Here is a 17,470-nt window from a genome sequence, read left to right as displayed (position 1 = left end):
GTCATGAAAAAATTTTGTATTCATTCTTAATTTTGGCGCTGCTGTGACGTGGACGGAATGAAATGCAGGTTGTAAATGATTTGCCTGTATTTAAGGGTAAATGTGCATGTTGGCGGCATTTGTTAAAACAATTGCTACTGTATACTGCATCAGGTTTCATGCAATTGTAAAAATATTGAATTTCTAATACTGCTTGCAATTGTTTAGTGCTATTTATACTAATACACACAATGCCAAATTTTTCAGTATACAGGGTCTGTTCTGAAAGTAGTAGGACTGGTTTTTTCCTGGCCGAACGGGCGGACTAGAGGCGGTCTGCGTGTGCAGGATAGTTGAAGGAGGATATTGGGAATACTGGATAAAATCGGCAGTCAGCTCTCGGCCGTTGAAGTGAGCAGGTCGCTTGTACTGTGAACTCCTCTCGAAACGTCTTGTCACGCAGAATCATAAAGCGTTTACTGGATCAGTGATGCGCGATGAAATTTTGTGTAAATCTTAGTAAAACGGGCAAAGAGACTCACGACATTATTAGAGAGGTCTACAGAGACGCTGCCATGGGTAGATCATGTGTTTTGTGAGTGGCACAAGCTGTTCCGAGAAGGTCAGGAAAGAGTGGAAGACGACGACCGCTCCGGACGCCCTTCGACCAGCAAGCCCAACGAAAATGTGTAGCGAGTAAAACATTGACTGAACAGTGATCGTAGGATGAGTATCAGAATGATTGTTGCTGACTTGAGCATTCCTCAAACCCAAGTTTTTGAAATCGTGACAGAAAACTTAGCCATGAGGAAAGCGCGCGTGAAGTTGGTGCCAGGACTGTTGTCAGAGGAGCAAAAGGCCAACCGGAAAGTGATCTGCCAGGATCTTCATCATGTGAATGAGGACCCCAATTTTTTGCCGAGCACAAGGCGGCAACGCTGCCTCAGGCCCCCTACAGCCCCGACTTGGCCCCGGCAGACTTTTTTTTTATTCCCGACGCTCAAGGGGAAACATCGCGGATTGGTAGAGGCGGTTCAACAGGCCGTGACGAGGGAGCTAATTAGCATTCTGGTCCAGGCATTCCTGGAGGCGTACGAAAACTGGAAAACTCATTGTCACCAGTGTGTAGGTGCGGAAGGGTGCTACTATGAAAAATTCTCATCGTTTGTACTATTCTCTTGAAAAAGTTTTATTTAAAAAAATGAGTCCTACAACTTTCAGAAGAGACCATGTATAAAGCCCTGATTTTAGCTAAAATATTTATAATACTGTTGTGAAGACATTGAAGACTGCCCACAAATATATCATAATGGATGCTATGTACAAAGGACAGATATTTTAGTTTATTGCATTTTGCCCTCATTGCCGAATGTTATTTTGGGTTAAAAGTGAATATTGCAATGGTTATAGAATATAGTGCTGACTGCTGTTATATCCGAGTCTGGACTGCAAAGTACTGGATTATTTGATTGGAATATCACTGCTGAGCTGGTTTGAGCCTTTTTGAAGTGGTGGCATTTGTTGTTGCTCTCTTCTTTTATCGTAGCCTGCCTAAGAGCACACTATGCTGAACAAGCAACCCTGAAGAATAGCAGCGCTGTTATAAAGCGCTGGCTGATTGGCACGCAGGATCGGGAGAGTGGCTGCAGCCAGAGGCGCCAGCCGACTCGAGCAAGGGAGGCAGTGGGCACAGAAGAATGAGACTTCACTTCACTTTCTTCACTTTAAAGACCCCCTGCAGGGGGTATTACATAAGGAGTGGGTTAATATGTTCAACAATCATAAGCATTCAACAATCATATGCGGCAATCATAAACAATCATTCGCCGCCGCGGTGGCTAAGCGGCTATGGTGCTCGGCTGCTGACCCAAAACACGCGGGTTCGATCCCGGCCGCGGCGGCTAGAATTTCTTTGGAGGAGAAATCCTAGAGGCTCGTGTACTGTGCGATGTCAGTGCACGTTAAAGAACCCCAGGTGGTCGAAATTTCCGGAGCCCTCCACTACGGCGTCTCTCATAGCCTTAGTCGCTTTGGGACGTTAAACTCCATAAACCAAACCAAACCATAAACAATCATTCAACAACCATTGCAGTATGATACAAATGGTTACAGCGGATAAGAATGAAGGTGGGCACGTGATGGCGGCAACATCGGCGGGGAGGGCATTCTAGTCAACAATGGTGCGGGGAAAAAAGAACTGAAAAAGTTGCAGTACGCGATAGAGGCCGGGCGATCTGAAATGGGTGTGCGGTGCGGTGAGATATGCGGGTCGGATGAGAAATGTAAGGTGTTTGATTCTGAGTGCTATGGAAAAACTTGTGGAGCAAACACATGCAGGCGACGCGACGGCGAGCTTCAAGGCTTTTGAGACCGGAATTATTCTTTAGAGATGAAACGCCGATTGTATATGAATAAGCAGAATGAACGAAGCGAATGGCGCGGTTTTGAACTGATTCGAGTGCATTTGTTAGGTATATTTGGTGTGGATTCCAGGTGGGACTGGTGTACTCGAGTTTAGGTCTAATAAGGGCTTTGTAAGCTAGAAGTTTCACGTGCTGCGGTGCATGACGAAGATAATGCTTTAGGAATCGTAGAGATCTATTGGCAGATGATATGATTGTGGTAATGTGTATTCGCCAAGAAAGATCGGTACAGAGTGTTACACCGAGGTACTTGAATGATTGGACGCTTTCTATAGATGAGTTGGCAGCTGTATAGGAAAAAATAAGGGGGTTGCGTTGACGCTGAAATGAGACAAGTTTGCATTTTTTAGCGTTTAGTGTCATTTGCCAGAGGTCACACCATTCATGGATGCGGTTGAGGTCATTTTGAAGAGCCACTTGTTCAGAAATGTTAGTAACGGTACAATAAATTACAGTCATCGGCGAATATGTTTAAATTTTACACGATACTTGTGTCGCCAGATTGTTAATATATATTAGGAATAAAAGCGGGCCGAGCACTGATCCCTGCGGAACACCGGATGTTATGGGGAGAGTCCCGAGTTGTGATTGCTAATCGAAATAAACTGAGAACGGCTAGGAATTCTTTAATTTAGTCTAGAATATTAGGGTGCAAATTTAAAAAGGCTAGTTTCAGTGATAGCCATTGGTGTGGTACCTTGTCAGAAGCCTTCGCGAAATCTAAAAATAATGCATCGGTCTGTATATTACGGTCGAGGTTAGCATGCAGGTCGAAAGTGAAGATTGCCAATTGGGTCTCGCAGGAAAGTCCTCTACGAAACCCGTGCTGAGCCGGATGAAGTTGTTAGAATCTAGGAGGTTTACGACATGGGAATAGATATGACATGTTCCATGATTTTGCAAGGCACACTGGTTAAGGAGATGGGGCGATAATTCAGTTGAGAGTCCTTTACACCTGATTTGTGGACCGGAATGACCCTCCCCACCTTCCAGTCATGCAGTAGCATTCCTGTTGAAAGTGATTGCGAATACAATAATAAAAGATATATGGCTGAAATGTGTTTGGTGTTTTTCAGTATTTTGTAAGATTGCAGAGTACGCGTGCGTTTACAGCAAGTGCAACTGCTTGTATACTGATGTCTGCATAAAGGAACCCATTAATAATTGCTGCAAGTTCGTCTTCATTGTTTGTGTCTCCTCAAGATGCCTGTGCATACAGGTCAGATTCCTCATGGCCAAAATTTAGTTTTTAAACGTCCTATATAGATAAGGTAACCACGATTTGTCATTGATTCACAATCCAGCAGGGCACTGGCTGGCGACGGCAAGGTCGGCATACGGCCTCGGCCCTATGTCGGCAGCCAAAGGTCAGCCGGTGCGAGGCCAATCACCAATCCCGACCTCGGCCCAACCTAGTTTGCCAAGCTAGGGCCGAGGTCGTTTTTTCAGTTGGGTTGGTGTTGCTCTCTAGCGGTAGGACTGTAAAACAGGCTTCTCTGAGTTCTTTTCTTGACCTGCAGAAGGCAGCAGCTTTAGGAGACAGTACAAAGATTTTTTTTCCCGGCATGCAGTAAGGCTTAAAGGAATTGGTAGAGAACCGGCTCGAGCTCTGGCTCTTCAAGCGGACGCTCGCCGAATAAATGAGAAAGGAAACAATTTTCTTTCAGCAGTGCTTGTTTCAGTTTCAGCGCAGTCACACATTTAACAAGAGCAGTGAATTCGGCAGAGCCATAAACGAAACTTCTAATGAACGTCATCTAAAGGGATCCTGCGTCAGAATTTCACTGTTCCGTGTTTCAGTGAAAGCTAGCGCTGCCGCAACAACATCGATTTCACTCATTTTTTTTTCCGTTGAACCAGTGCACCTGGCTGTGGCGGCTGAAGTGACTGCGCGTCTGCCCTGACCAGGCCCTCACTGCCCTAGCCCTACTTTAGACTGCCCCATTGACAGCCGTGACGTCAAACGTCTCGCCGCTGCCGCAACTCACATGTCTCGGGCCCTCAACCGACCGCGGAGTGGACGCGTCGATGGTATCGTCGCTTCGGCGCATTGAGTTTCTTGCGTTCGAGTTCTTTGCCCGATCAACGAAGCAAGATGCCGAGGCACTGCTGGGCTCAAGGCTGTATGAAAGGCGGGTTCGGTGGAGACACACCATGCCACTCCTTTCCAAAGGATGCCAAACTACGACAGATATGGATACGTGCGGCTCAGCCATCACGACCAACGTGGGTACCTGCCAAGCGCGATTTTCTTTGCTCGGACCATTTCGTCGATAGCGACTATGAAACAAGTCTCGCTCTGCTGCGGAGCCTCGGCATGTCTCTCAAACGGCGGCGCCTGAAGCATGCCGCTGTGCCATCCGTGTTCTCTAGAAACTGCAAGGGAGAAAAGATCACCGCTGTCTTTGAAAAGAGGAGACGGAAAGATTTGCGTACGTGTTTAGCTTCGTAGTAATTGAAAAGCGAAAGAACTGTGCCGTGTAAAAAGACAGACCGATCACACTTCTCTTGAGCGCTTGAACAGTGCTTGGGAGCAAATCAAGTGAAAGCTTATTGCAGCTGCTTTGCTATGGGCTGTGCTTGAGCGCAAATATTGGCCTTGAAAGTCAGTACCTGCCCTAGAAACGATTTATTTCCTCCTCACAGCACCACTTGAGTGCTCTAGACAAGTGTTATCGAGTCTGCACAGCTACTATTAGAGAGTTTTAGCACCTACGTACCTCTGGTATGGCCAACGGTGTCAGGCTTTGCCGCAGCTACCATTGCTGTGCATGCTTGTCAAGCTCAACTTGCCGCACGGTTGTATTTACTTTAGTTAGCATGCATATTTACCGTACGCCAGTGCTAAAACTTTGGTCAACTTAGTCGGAAAGTGTAGGTAGAGCTCAAAGGGCCCAAATCATAACTGCTGTCACTTGTAATGTACTATCGCGTACGGTAGGACTTGGAACAAGCATCAGGTGTTGTGAGCTCACATTATGAAACCATGCGAGTCGGGCACTGCTGCCAAGTCGGTACATAGCTGCCCAGCAGTGCGCCCGCGTACTTGATGCTGTGCAGCATCATTTGCTATTAATCGGAAACCAGGATAAGGTGGCTACCAGAATGTTGCTAGTCATACAGAGTGTGACTGTGCATTTATTTTACTGTCTGTACACCTTTTCAACACGGGGAGCGCCATCTTCCAGTCAAAAGCCTCAGACCAAGCGGCAAGAGGCCAAGAGTAACTTGCTGGCGGCGAGAGTAACGCACCAATCAATGTTGCCCATTCTGTCTGGACTGCATGGGAAGCTGGCATGTCGCAACGAGCCATGGCTATGAGTGCATGTATGGCGAGTGTGTGTGACTACTTTCCGCTTGACTGTCAATTTAAGTGTTGCTTCCGTCGCAGATAAAAACTGAAAGAGGAGTCCTTTCCTATTCTGCATTTGTGAGGCCACAGTGGTTAGGATGGTCGACTACTGTGTTTCAACAAGGTAGATGACTGGGCAAGTTGGTACTGATTCATTCATTTTCATCATCATCATCAGCCTGACTACACCCACTGCAGGGCAAAGGCCTCTCCCATGTCTCTCCAATTAACCCTGTCCTTTGTCAGTTGCCGCCACTGTATCCCCGCAAACTTTTTAATCTCATCTGCCCACCTAACTTTCTGCCGTCCCCTGCTACATTTGCTTTCTCTTGGAATCCACTCCGTTACCCTTAAGGACCAGCGGTTATCTTGCCTTCGCATTACATGCCCTGCCCAAGCCCATTTTTTCCTCTTGATTTCAATTAAGATGTCATTAACCCGCATTTGTTCCCTCACCCACTCCGCCCTCTTCCGATCTCTTAACGTTACACCTATCATTTTCCTTTCCATAGCTCGCTGCGTTGTTCTTAACTTAAGCTGAACCCTCTTTGTTAGCCTCCACGTTTCTGCCCCATAGGTGAGTACCGGTAGGATACAGCTGTTGTATACTTTTCTCTTCAGGGATATTGGTAAGCTACCATTCATGATCTGAGAGAACCTGCCATATGCGCTCCACCCCATTCTTATTCTTCTAGTTATTTCTCTCTCATGATCAGGATCTGCGGTCACTACCTGCCCTAAGTAGACATATTCTCTTACTACTTCCAGCACCTCGCTACCAATTGTGAACTGCTGTTCCCTTCCTACGCTGTTGAACATTACTTTGGTTTTCTGCATGTTAATTCTTAGCCCCACCGTTCTGCTCTGCCTGTCTAACTGATTGATCATGCTTTGCAGTTCTTGTCCTGAGTGGCTTAGCAAGGTAATGTCATCAGCGAATCGCAAATTACTCAGGTATTCTCCATTAACTTTTATCCCCTACTGTTCCCATTCCAGTCCCCGGAATACCTCCTGTAAGCAGGCAGTGAAGAGCATTGGCGAGATTGTGTCTCCCTGCCTGACACCTTTCCGTATTGGAATTTTATTGCTGACTTTATGGAGAACTATAGTAGCTGTGCAATCGTTATAAATATCTTCCAATATTTTCACATAACACTCTTCTACACCCTGATTCTGGAATGCCTGCATGACAGCTGAGGTTTCCACTGAGTCAAATGCTTTCTCGTAATCAATGAAGGCTATATATCGGGGCTGGTTATATTCTGCGCATTTCTTTATCACCTAATTGATAGCGTCAGTATGGTGTATTGTCGAGTATCCTTTACGAAAGCCTGCCTGATCATTTGCTTGATTGAGGTCTAAGGTTGTCCTGACCCTATTAACGATTATCTTAGTAAATACCTTGTAGGCAACGGACAATAAGCTGATTGGTCTGTAATTCTTCAAGTTCTTGACGTCTTCTTTCTTATGAATTAAGATAATGTTAGCGTTCTTCCAAGCTTCTGGTACTCTCGAGGTCACAAGGCATTGCGTATACAGGGTGGCTAGTTTTTGTAGCACAATCTCTCCTCCATCCTTCAACAAATCTGCTGTTACCTGATCCTCACCAGCTGCTTTCCCTCTTTGCATTGCTCCTAAGGCTTTCTTTACTTCCTCCTTCGTTACTGGCAGGATATCCCATTGCTGTGCTCGACTGCCTCCCTCCGTAACTTGATGATTACATTCGCTACTGTATAGATTTGTATAGAACTCTTCGGCTAATTCAACTATCTTATCCATATTGCTGACGACATTGCCCTGTTTGTCTTTTAGCGCATACATCTGGTTTCTACCTATGCCCAGTTTTCTCCTCACTGATTTTAGGCTACCTCCGTTCCTTAAAGCATGCTCGATTTTCTCCATGTTAAACTTTCTTATGTCGGCTACCTTGCGCTTATTTATTAACTTCGATAGCTCCGCTAGTTCTATCCTGTTTGTCTGTCTAACCAGCGATGGCGTAGAGGTAGAGCATCCGCCTCGCGTGCAAGAGGACCGGCGTTCGAATCCCGGTGCCACGCAATACTCCACCGGATAAAAAAAAAAAAAAAACTCCGCATGTCGATGGAATTGCATAACCAGACTTGGAGTGCGGCCTGATTTCGGTGACCAGAACGGACAACGCACTTCCTCACCAGAACAGGATTTGGCCACCCTGGTGTAGTACTTGGCCACAACCTTCTATGAACAAACCAATTAACCCTCGGCCCTCTGTCCCCAGCGGCTGCGGAGCAACTGACCAAGGCGGCGGTCAGATCTGTGACGCAGCGGAGGGTGCTAAGAATCTCTGGCTCCGGACAGGCCGCCATTGGAAACTGAACCTGGCAACGTTTAACGCAAGAACCTTATCAAGTGAGGCTAGCTTAGCAGTGCTATTGGAGGAATTAGCCGGCATTAAATGGGCTGTCATAGGGCTTAGTGAGGTTAGGAGGACAGATGAGGCGTATACAGTACTAAAGGGCGGGCATGTACTGTGCTATCGTGGATTAGCAGGTAGGCGAGAACTAGGTGTGGGATTCCTCATTAATCAGGATATAGCTGGCAACATCGAGGAGTTTTACAGTATTAATGAGAGAGTGGCAGCTATCGTAATTAGGCTTAATAAGAGGTACAAGCTGAAGGTGGTGCAGGCCTACGTGCCTACATCAAGCCATGATGACCAGATAGTTGAAAGCTTCTATGAGGATGTGGAATCGGCAATGACCAAAGTAAAATCATTCATTTTAAAACCAGTCAAAGGACAGAACATACAGAAGAGCGCAGGAAGAGACTTTGCTCTTCTCGGTATTCCATCTTTTCTCTGGTATTAAAATGAATCTAATACTGTACTCAAGGATATGGGATTGAATCCCTACCGCGGCTGCTGCTTTTGAGTGGGGGCGAAAAGCAAGGCTCCCATGTTCTGTGCGATGTTAGTGCACATTAGAGAACCCCAGGTTGTCGAAATTTCTGTAGCCCTCAGCTACAGCGTCTCATAGCCCGAGTCGCTTTGGGAAGTTAAAAACCAAACATTTGTATCCCACCGCACCATTAACCTTCCCATGGCCTGATGGTAGGAATAAAAATTGCTCAAAAGCGAGGCTTTCTTCTCTAGACGGACTGCGATACAGGCCACGTTATCCATGCCGTAGCTTTATTCAACTCCAACATAGTGATTCGATACACCCTTCTAATTACAGCTGAAAGCGACGACACAAGTTGATTACCGCTAGCTGATGCTCTCTGCTAGGCTTCAGAATGGCAAGAGCGTTATTTTCTTATTAACAGCGACATGCATGCATGCCGAATATTATACGCTGCACGGAGCTCATCCACTCGCTCCACTTGCTTACATTTCTCTGAAAGATGACGCGCATGTAACAATCATCTGAAGTACTCAGCGTCACGGGCATGGCAACTTTAAGATCACAAATTCTCTTTCTCGGCTTCTGTAGAAGTAAAAAACGATGCGCAGTATCGTGTCAGCCCAGAATGATGGTTTGAGGTTTAACGTCTCAAAGCGACTCAAGGTCAGAAACACGCCGTATTGGAGATGCCATCAAAATGTAACCGCCGCAGCCGGGATCAAACCTGCGTCTTTAGGGTCAGCAGCTGAGCATCCGCATCAGCTCTATCGGCCAAACAAGATGCAGAAAATGGTATGGAGTGAATATTTATTATCACTAAACTGTATAAGCAGTCATCTTACCGCCGATAATAATAAGCCTGGTTGGCTGGGTCCCCGTCGCGCATGACTGTGGAGTGTCAGCAGCTGAATGCGCTGATGATATCGACCAATCATTCACGGTGAACAAAACGGCCCGTTATTCATATATTCACAAGCGCAAGTCTTCTTCAAAGTCTTGGGGCACAAAAAATGCTCGTGTAAGCATCGATGTGGAGATTTTTTTCTCTTAAAACAAGGCGAGAAGTAACAAAGCACACGTAAACAATCGCGGTCACATGAACGTGACGAACTTCTTGCAGTCCAATATGGCGTCACCGCTGGGCGTCGCCCTTGTCTTTGCTTTTCCTACCAGGAATTTAAAAATGGCAGCGCCCCTGGAGGCTTGTTGAAAAGGTCTATAAGGGTTTATGGTCTCAAATATATGAAGCACCATTTTGCGCAAATTACTGCCATCCCAGTTGAATTGTTTCGCCACATATTCGAAATGATTAGGCTTTATCCGGTCTCATTCTTGCTGCAATATGCTTCCCATATTTACGCTATATGCAAATAGGGTGGTAAAGGCATGCGTGTGTTTTCTGCTGTCGCAGAAAGTTTCTGACTGATCATTCTTTTTTTAATGCAGGTCGTTGGGCAGCTTTTGGAGGAGGACGTGCGACAAACAGCGCAAGAAGCAACAGAGCATGCTGCCTGCCTCAGTGATGTTGTGCCTGAGCCAACAGGAGATTGTGGAGCTGAAGAGGAAGGGAAATATGAACAAGTTGAGCACATGAAAGGAACTCAACGCGATTGGAGAGAAGGGAAAAACTATTCTAAGCCACCTGTATGCTCGCAAGACGCTTCAGCAGGTACGTGCTAAGTGTCAGTCAGATACCAGTGCCAGAGTGTGCATTTCTCTGCTACCATGTATTTGTCCGTGTCATGTTGTAACCTAGGGCCTTCATTAATCTTTGGAACAGCATTTTTCGTCTTCTTGCTCGCACTGGAGCAGACGCATGCGACTCATGCAAACACCATCAACACAGTGCCTGTCAATACAGTGCCTGTTGCTGTTGTTTCATGGCTTCATTAGAAAGGTGGGCTCTGAATCAACATTCCATGAATATGACGACAAGCTTTGTGTGCCACAGGAGCAGCAAGTTGCATACCAAGCCCGGAATTGCAAACAGATGTGGCAGTCCAAACATCAATAATTTGTCGGACCCTGGGTATGTGTCGATTAAATCGTGTGTCCTTCTGCATGGTATAATACTGGTTACCCCCTACCAATTCCTTACACTGCTACTTGTTTTGTGCAAAGCTGTGTGTAATAGAAAAAAAGGCAGACTGAGATAAAACAAACGAATAGGAGCTTATGTCTAAAAGCAAACAGAAAAACATATATGGGAAGAAAGGGGTCATGGCATGAGTCAGTTTTGAGGGTAAAATCTAACAGTAACTGTGGACACTGTTCTAGTCAATCAGCGCAGCGGTTATTAGCCATGTGCTGTGCTTCTCTATAATTTATGTGCTTCACATCAGCTGTAGATAGCAACATGTGGTAAACATTTTTGCTTGCTTGTTTTCTACTAATTCATGTTATACTTTTTGTGCAGTTTGCCCAACTAGTTAGAGTTCAGCCGTACGTAAATATGAAAAGACTAGGTCACAGCATTTTTACATCTTGGCTGTTTTTTGTTTCAAATTATTTTCAGCTGTGTAGACTACCGTCATTAAACGGTCACAAGGTGTGCAGACATACTGTTTTTAAATGCCGCGGGTTTCCTCACCAGTCACATTGTGCCCTGACGTCCACTGAAACATCTGACGAGGAAGGTGGTGGGAGACACAGGAGTGATGCCACCTACAGGCAGAAGGACCGAAGTTCAGTCTGGAGCCAACTACAGTGGCTCATGAGCTCCTGACTCTGAAGAGGCGAGTGGCTGGGAAGGCACCGCCGGAGGATCGTGAGCGATGCCTGCTGGAAGGAGTGGACGCGCTGGCTAGGACGGCTCCCAAGAGAGCCGGCGGATATGGGTCTGCGCTCAACAAAGTGGTGAATTACTTCAAAGAGAACGACATTCGTTTGCTACAAGCCGACAAGGAAGGTGGTTTTGTGGTGGTGCGAAAGGGGTTTATAATGAAAAAGCGTGTTGTGCCGTTGAGAAGAACTTTAAACCGTCAAAACTGAAGCCCGTGAAGGCCAAGTCAAGAGCTGTCGCCCTCTGCAATGAATTGGAACTGCAAAGGTTAGCAAAGTCTGTAAGTGACTGCGAGGGCAAAAGTCTTCGCATGTTTTTTACAGCTAAGACCCACAAAGAGGATGTACCATTCCGTTGCATTGCAAGCGAACGAGGATCTTGGCAACGCCTTGCGAGTCATTTCCTCTCTAAGCATCTTAACCAGATTGTGGTCACTGATCCTTTTGCAACAAAAAACTCTTTGGATATCATTGAATTTCTTAAAGATAGGCAGCAAATAGGGTATTTCTTTTCCGTTGATGCGAAAGATCTTTTCTATTCCATTCTTCCATTCCCCATAAGGAATTGTTCAAAGCCATAGAAGCATGCATTGAGGAAAGTGGGGTTACGTCCTTTCAAAACGCAGCTGCTGTGTCACTAGATAATTTTATAACTTTGTTAGAATTTTACCTTAATGCTACAGTGGTAGAGTTCGAGAGTGGTTTGTTTATACAGAAGAAAGGTATTTGTATTCGTTCCTGTGTTGCGCCGATTCTGAGCAATATTTTCCTTTCAATGATTGATCAAAGTGTGAATCAGCAGTTAGATAAAGATAAGGTATTGAAGGTTTTCAGGTACGTCGATGATTTGTTAATCCTTGTAAGTAAACAGGACACACAGTCCTACTTAGGCACAGTTAACGAGATTTTAAGAATTTGTAGTTAGAATGGAGAAGGATTGGAATTTACACAGGAGCAACCGGAAAGTGATAAATTACAATTTTTAGACCTGGAACTTTCCATAACCAATGAGAGGATGTGCTGGATGTACCACCCTCGTGCCCAGAAGGGATTCTTGTCTTATAAATCGGCGCACTGTAAGACTGTGAAGCGAGCCATTGCCATGTCAGATTTAAAGGCCGCCATTGCGAAGTCCTGTTGCCATACCATGGAACGAGCTTCCAGTTTCAGATGGTAAGGCTTCAGGATGCAGGCTTCCCACAGTCTGTCCGGACAAGTGTGGTGGAGTCCCTTCTTCATAGCATAAAAGGCGTGGAACGAAAGCAGCCTAAGCTTGTTGAGGAAAGAACTAAGCCAGAAGTGGTTCCCTACTCTCACCGCGTTGCCCATAATCTAAAAAAAGTTGCATCTAATTTTAAGGTTCCAGTAGTATTCTCCGCTCCCTGTAAGCTAGCCTCGTTGTGTCCTCGTGTCAACTCGGAAAAAGAGGAGAAAAATCCTGTGGAACCAGACACACCCGTAGGTACGTGGAATGCAGTGAAAGGGTTGTATATCAGATCCCACTCACACGTGGAAAAGTGTATGTTGGACAAACGGGGCGTGTCCTAAATGAAAGGATGAGGGAGCATGAACGTTCGATGGGGACAGGAACAGGTTCGAATCTGTCTCTTCATTGCAAGGACTGTGAACAAAACTGCTGCCGGCCCATTCTGGAAAAAACCGTCGTTTTAGGTAGAGGCCATGATCGAGTGTCCCGTGAATTAAAAGAAGCTTTTTTGATCATGAAAAAGGGCACAAATGCTGTTAGCGATGCATCTATCTTCTTGTACAAAACTGAAGAATACTTTTTAGAAAGGTTTTCCTGAGTACGAGCATGTGTACAGGTGTTTTTTCCCCTCAATGTAATCTGAAGTGCTCAGCGCACAGGCCTTTTTACCGGGGTTTTCTTGCTTCACGTGCTTTTTTTACTGAATTTGTTACGTTTTTATACATTATCGATTTTGTTATCATCCTGTTGAATTCCATTCAGTCATGTTTCTTTGGCCCTATACACCACGTGTCATGCTTTTAATGTTCTTTCGCCGCTTTTTATCGTTTTTAGCTACGTCGTGTTTTTAGTCTCTGTGTCTTTTATCGTTTTTATGACCCTTTACATCATTCTGACGTTTGCTGCATCTGATAGGTGGTGTGACGGTGTGCCTATATATTACGTGTTTCTTTCCAATAAAGGATCAGTTGTCAGTAGCGCGTTGTCCTGTCCACCTTTCTTGTGAGTGTCTTGTGTTTTGCGCTAACTTTTGTACGAAGAATAATGCACCGACTAGCCCAGCAACAAGTATTACTTGAGTCTTTACAGTCTATCAAATTACAGCAGCCTAAGATATAACCAAATAGAGACAATGTCGTACAGCACTGACATAGCTTACTGTTTCAGAGATGTCTGTAGTGAAGAACCTCTGCCCCTTAAGGAAGAAAGAAAGTTCATGTCTGCATCTGCTCCAGGCGAGCTTTTCTTGAAGTGCCCATGCTGAAAATGCACTTATGTCGACAAAGCCGTAAGTGGCGCTTTACCTCACATCGAACGCATTTGTCGCAACAGCCATGCTTATAGTCGGGCAAATCAATTGATGAACTAAAGAAAAGCAGCTAGAAACTTACTGCTGCCAGCAGCAGCACTTTTTTCGGGCTGCAGCATTGCTCTGTTCCTTAGAGCATTGAAAAGCATCAGTGTAGTATGTGGCAGCTACCTCCCATACTTTCCTGTTTATAAACGCTGTCTCATGCCAGAAATCACGAAGGTACGTGGAATCATACTCAGCTTTTTTATGCTAGTTGAAGTCTGAGTTGTATTGGGCAGTGTGTTATTTTTCGGATGCAGGTGTGGACGAAGCATCGAAGTGACTTGCAGCCGCAGGTTCTGCATAAAACTGAAAGCCATCATTCTGAACAAGGTCCTCCTGAAAGAGATCCTGAAGCTGTCTGCCTCTGTGCAGACCTTTGCTGCCAAGTGCTTTCACAGCATTATTATTTGGTTCGCCCCGAAACATAAGTGTTTCCACTACTCAAGCATGGCTGCTGGGTAATGAAGTGTACACTATGTAATTTTCTGTCACTTTTTGGGCATTTACTTGCTAAATGGTTTTCTTTTTTTTTTAACTGCTGTGCACTACAATGAGAATGGCTCACTAAGCCAAGCAGCTACCAAGGATGGGTCCAAAAGATGGATCGTTGGTCAGATTCCCAAAAGCGAAAAAAGCAGCCATTGTTGCAGCATTGAAGACAAAATGCACATATGGTACTTGTCATCTTGCATAAACCTGCAGCGTCGCTTAGTTATAGTAGTTATTCCTCCATCCTTGGCAGGCTACATTGATGAACGCCTCGAAAATGCTGCCAACCTTTGTGAAAACAGCAGCTCTTACAAGCGAGCGATGCAAACAAGCCGGTGTGGAAGTGTCACCACATCTGAGTGCCATGTTTCGAGTATGTTGACAAAGTCTCCTGTGTGGTTGCACACACAAGCCGTGTCAGTGTTTAGACAAACTATGTCGATCTGCTGGGGTGATTCATCGTGCGCTTGCTAAATGTATCATGTACAGTACATACATATTTTTAGTTTGAGGTTGATTTATGAAAGAATGTTCAAGGACTCTGATTAAGGACTGGTTTTAGTATTGGCAATGCAATATGACCACGTCCCAAAGTAAGAAACTCTTGCAGACCTCCTATTACTAAGTAATGAAAGAACATGAGACAACAAATGTCTGGCAATAATAAAAAGAAATATGCATGAATAAATACACTACAAAAGGGAGACAGTTAACGGTAAACAACAAGTTAAAATGGTTACACAAAGCCTAAAACACAATGTAAACAAATTTGCTATGTCAAGGAATGAACAACTAATGTGGTCTCAATTTACATCAGGTAATGAGTAGCTCAAGTGCACCAAATGGAAAGAACATAAGTGCTGCAAACAAATGTCGTTTTACTGTAGTTTTAAATGATGGTGGGTAGTGCTGAAACAACAAATTTCAAGTTTATGTGCTTGAGAATAATACCATCTGCTTGCTGTAGTTAGTTGCCAGTTCAGGTAAAAATATATAATTCTCTGAAATGTACATTTTTAATAAGCTATGCACGCTACAGTGGGGTCTGTCTCATTTGTTTACACAAGAGACTACATTCCTAAGAGAGGAAGTTAATTTGTTTGCCTTTTTATCGGTGTTTTGTTTGTTTGTCAAAATAGCCTCTGCGATTCTCTGTTGCTGGTGGAAAGCATGTCTAAAGCAGTGCACAACGCAGCTTAGAAGCATGACCCTGTTGACCCTGTTCCCTCTTCCAAGCCTGCAGTGTATCCACCGTGTGAACTGAACTGCCTGTGGAGAGTATACCTTTACTGCCTGGAAAATAAAGCTACAATTTGTGTAATCATCTATTCCTGGTGGCATGGCCTATAATAAATAGCAGTGTTTGCAGCATTCGTGGTTCCCTTGGCTGTATCATTGGTACTTACTCATGCAGTTCCCACTGACCAAGGCTGAATGGGCAATAGCATTCCTGTTTCAGGTACTCGAGGTGCAGTACGCCGTGACTGAGACAGTACAGCTGTAACAATGGATGTTTCTTGATGCGTGCAGAGTTCTCAGCGGTGGTTTGTAGATTTGGCTGCTCTTTACGCAATTTTCTTTTTTATTTGCTCTTCCTTTATGTTACTCGTTATTTGCGACTAAAATAATGTGCACATATGTATGCAAAAGGTCAGAACCAATTGTGTGGAACCTACCAATTTGCAAATTTTAATGCTCAAATAAACAATATTGTGCCTGCAGTGAATTAGAAATTTATTTAATAATCCGGCGAGCAACGCAGTTCTGTTCAGTGCAGCCCCGCCGCGGTGGCTCAGTGGTTACGGCGCTCGGCTGCTGGCCCAAAGGACATGGGTTTGATCCTGGCCGCGGCGGCCGGATTTCGATGCAGGCAAAATTCTAGAAGCCCGTGTACTGTGCGATGTCTGTGCACGTTAAGTAACCCCAGGTGGTCGAAATTTCCGAAGCCCTTCACTATGGCGTCCCTTATAGCCTGAATCACTTTGGGACGTTAAAGCTTAATAAGCCAATAAGCCAAGCCTTTTCAGTGCAGTAGGGCATCAAATAGTAGAGGGCAGGCCAGGTTTGGAATTGAATGAGCTTTGAGTATGTGCGAGCGCAGGAATGGGTGCATAGCTGGTGGAGTTTGGGCTAGGGAGTCTTCTTTGGCGTGGATCACACAGTCGCCATTCACTCTAACCGATCTTGTTCAGCACTGAAAAATTGCTTACACCTGCTGTTCACTACACAGAGAGAATGTGGTTCTGGAGGGAACGGAAATATGCTTGGTGCATGCTGTTTGCTGTGTGAAGTGGCATCATCACAACTACGCCGGGCATTGGCCAAGCTGGGAGATAGGAGACGGGGATTAAAAGAGTTTAGGGTAAACACATGGATGCCTTTGAGAGGAAGATGCGGGAGAGTGCGTTGCGTGCAGTCATGCATGCAGCATATTTTAGACGTGACTTCAGCCATGCGCCTATGGACCTAGCCATGGATCTAGCCGTGGACGATGGACCTTGGACTGGGTAGGTCGGGCATTCTTTTGGACTCTTCGATTTAAATAGAAGCAAACGATGTGGAACTGAATTTTGGATGCAGCCGCGGATGAATTGTCTTGTACGAAGTCTGAATTGTTTCAAATTTCCCCGTTGTAACGGCATACTAGTACCTCTAGCACTGTGGCCAAGGCCATTGTCAAGAAAAGCACGGAAAGATCTTCTGTATATGTGTGCTTTCTCGAATAAATTTAGTTGTTAGTCAGCACTTGTCTTGTTTTCTTTCTAGTATGCTGTGTTTCGCGCTGCTTCTGCATAAAAGTAGCGAAAAACTTTCCTCAATTTTTTGTTGGTGATCAATAACGTTACATTTTATGTCGCAGCATGCAAGAATTCAGCGCATACAGTGCATGTGCTATATGTGGAAAACTTCGCAGCGTCAATGCAACAGCGTCAACTTCGCAGCGTCAATGCAACATTAATACTGTACACAAACGCACATGGCAGGTTGCTCATCATCATTGTG

General features: G+C 45.1%; 1 protein-coding gene and 1 long non-coding RNA gene across 2 annotated transcripts in view; one reads left to right on the top strand and one right to left on the bottom strand.

The window, feature by feature from the left end:
• The window catches only part of LOC149348342 (uncharacterized), a 358,890-nt gene that overhangs the window by 128,479 nt on the left and 212,941 nt on the right, over positions 1-17,470 (bottom strand). The window lies entirely within an intron of this gene.
• Positions 10,112-11,946, top strand: LOC149348354 (uncharacterized). Its single transcript, XR_016292247.1, has 3 exons — positions 10,112-10,305; positions 10,588-10,665; positions 11,152-11,946. It is a non-coding gene; the product is annotated as an uncharacterized LOC149348354 (long non-coding RNA).

This window comes from Amblyomma mixtum, chromosome 4 (assembly GCF_055824585.1).
Source record: "Amblyomma mixtum isolate Tamu chromosome 4, ASM5582458v1, whole genome shotgun sequence".
Classification (NCBI taxonomy): Eukaryota; Metazoa; Arthropoda; class Arachnida; order Ixodida; family Ixodidae; genus Amblyomma; species Amblyomma mixtum.
This window is presented reverse-complemented; position numbering and strand designations above follow the sequence as displayed.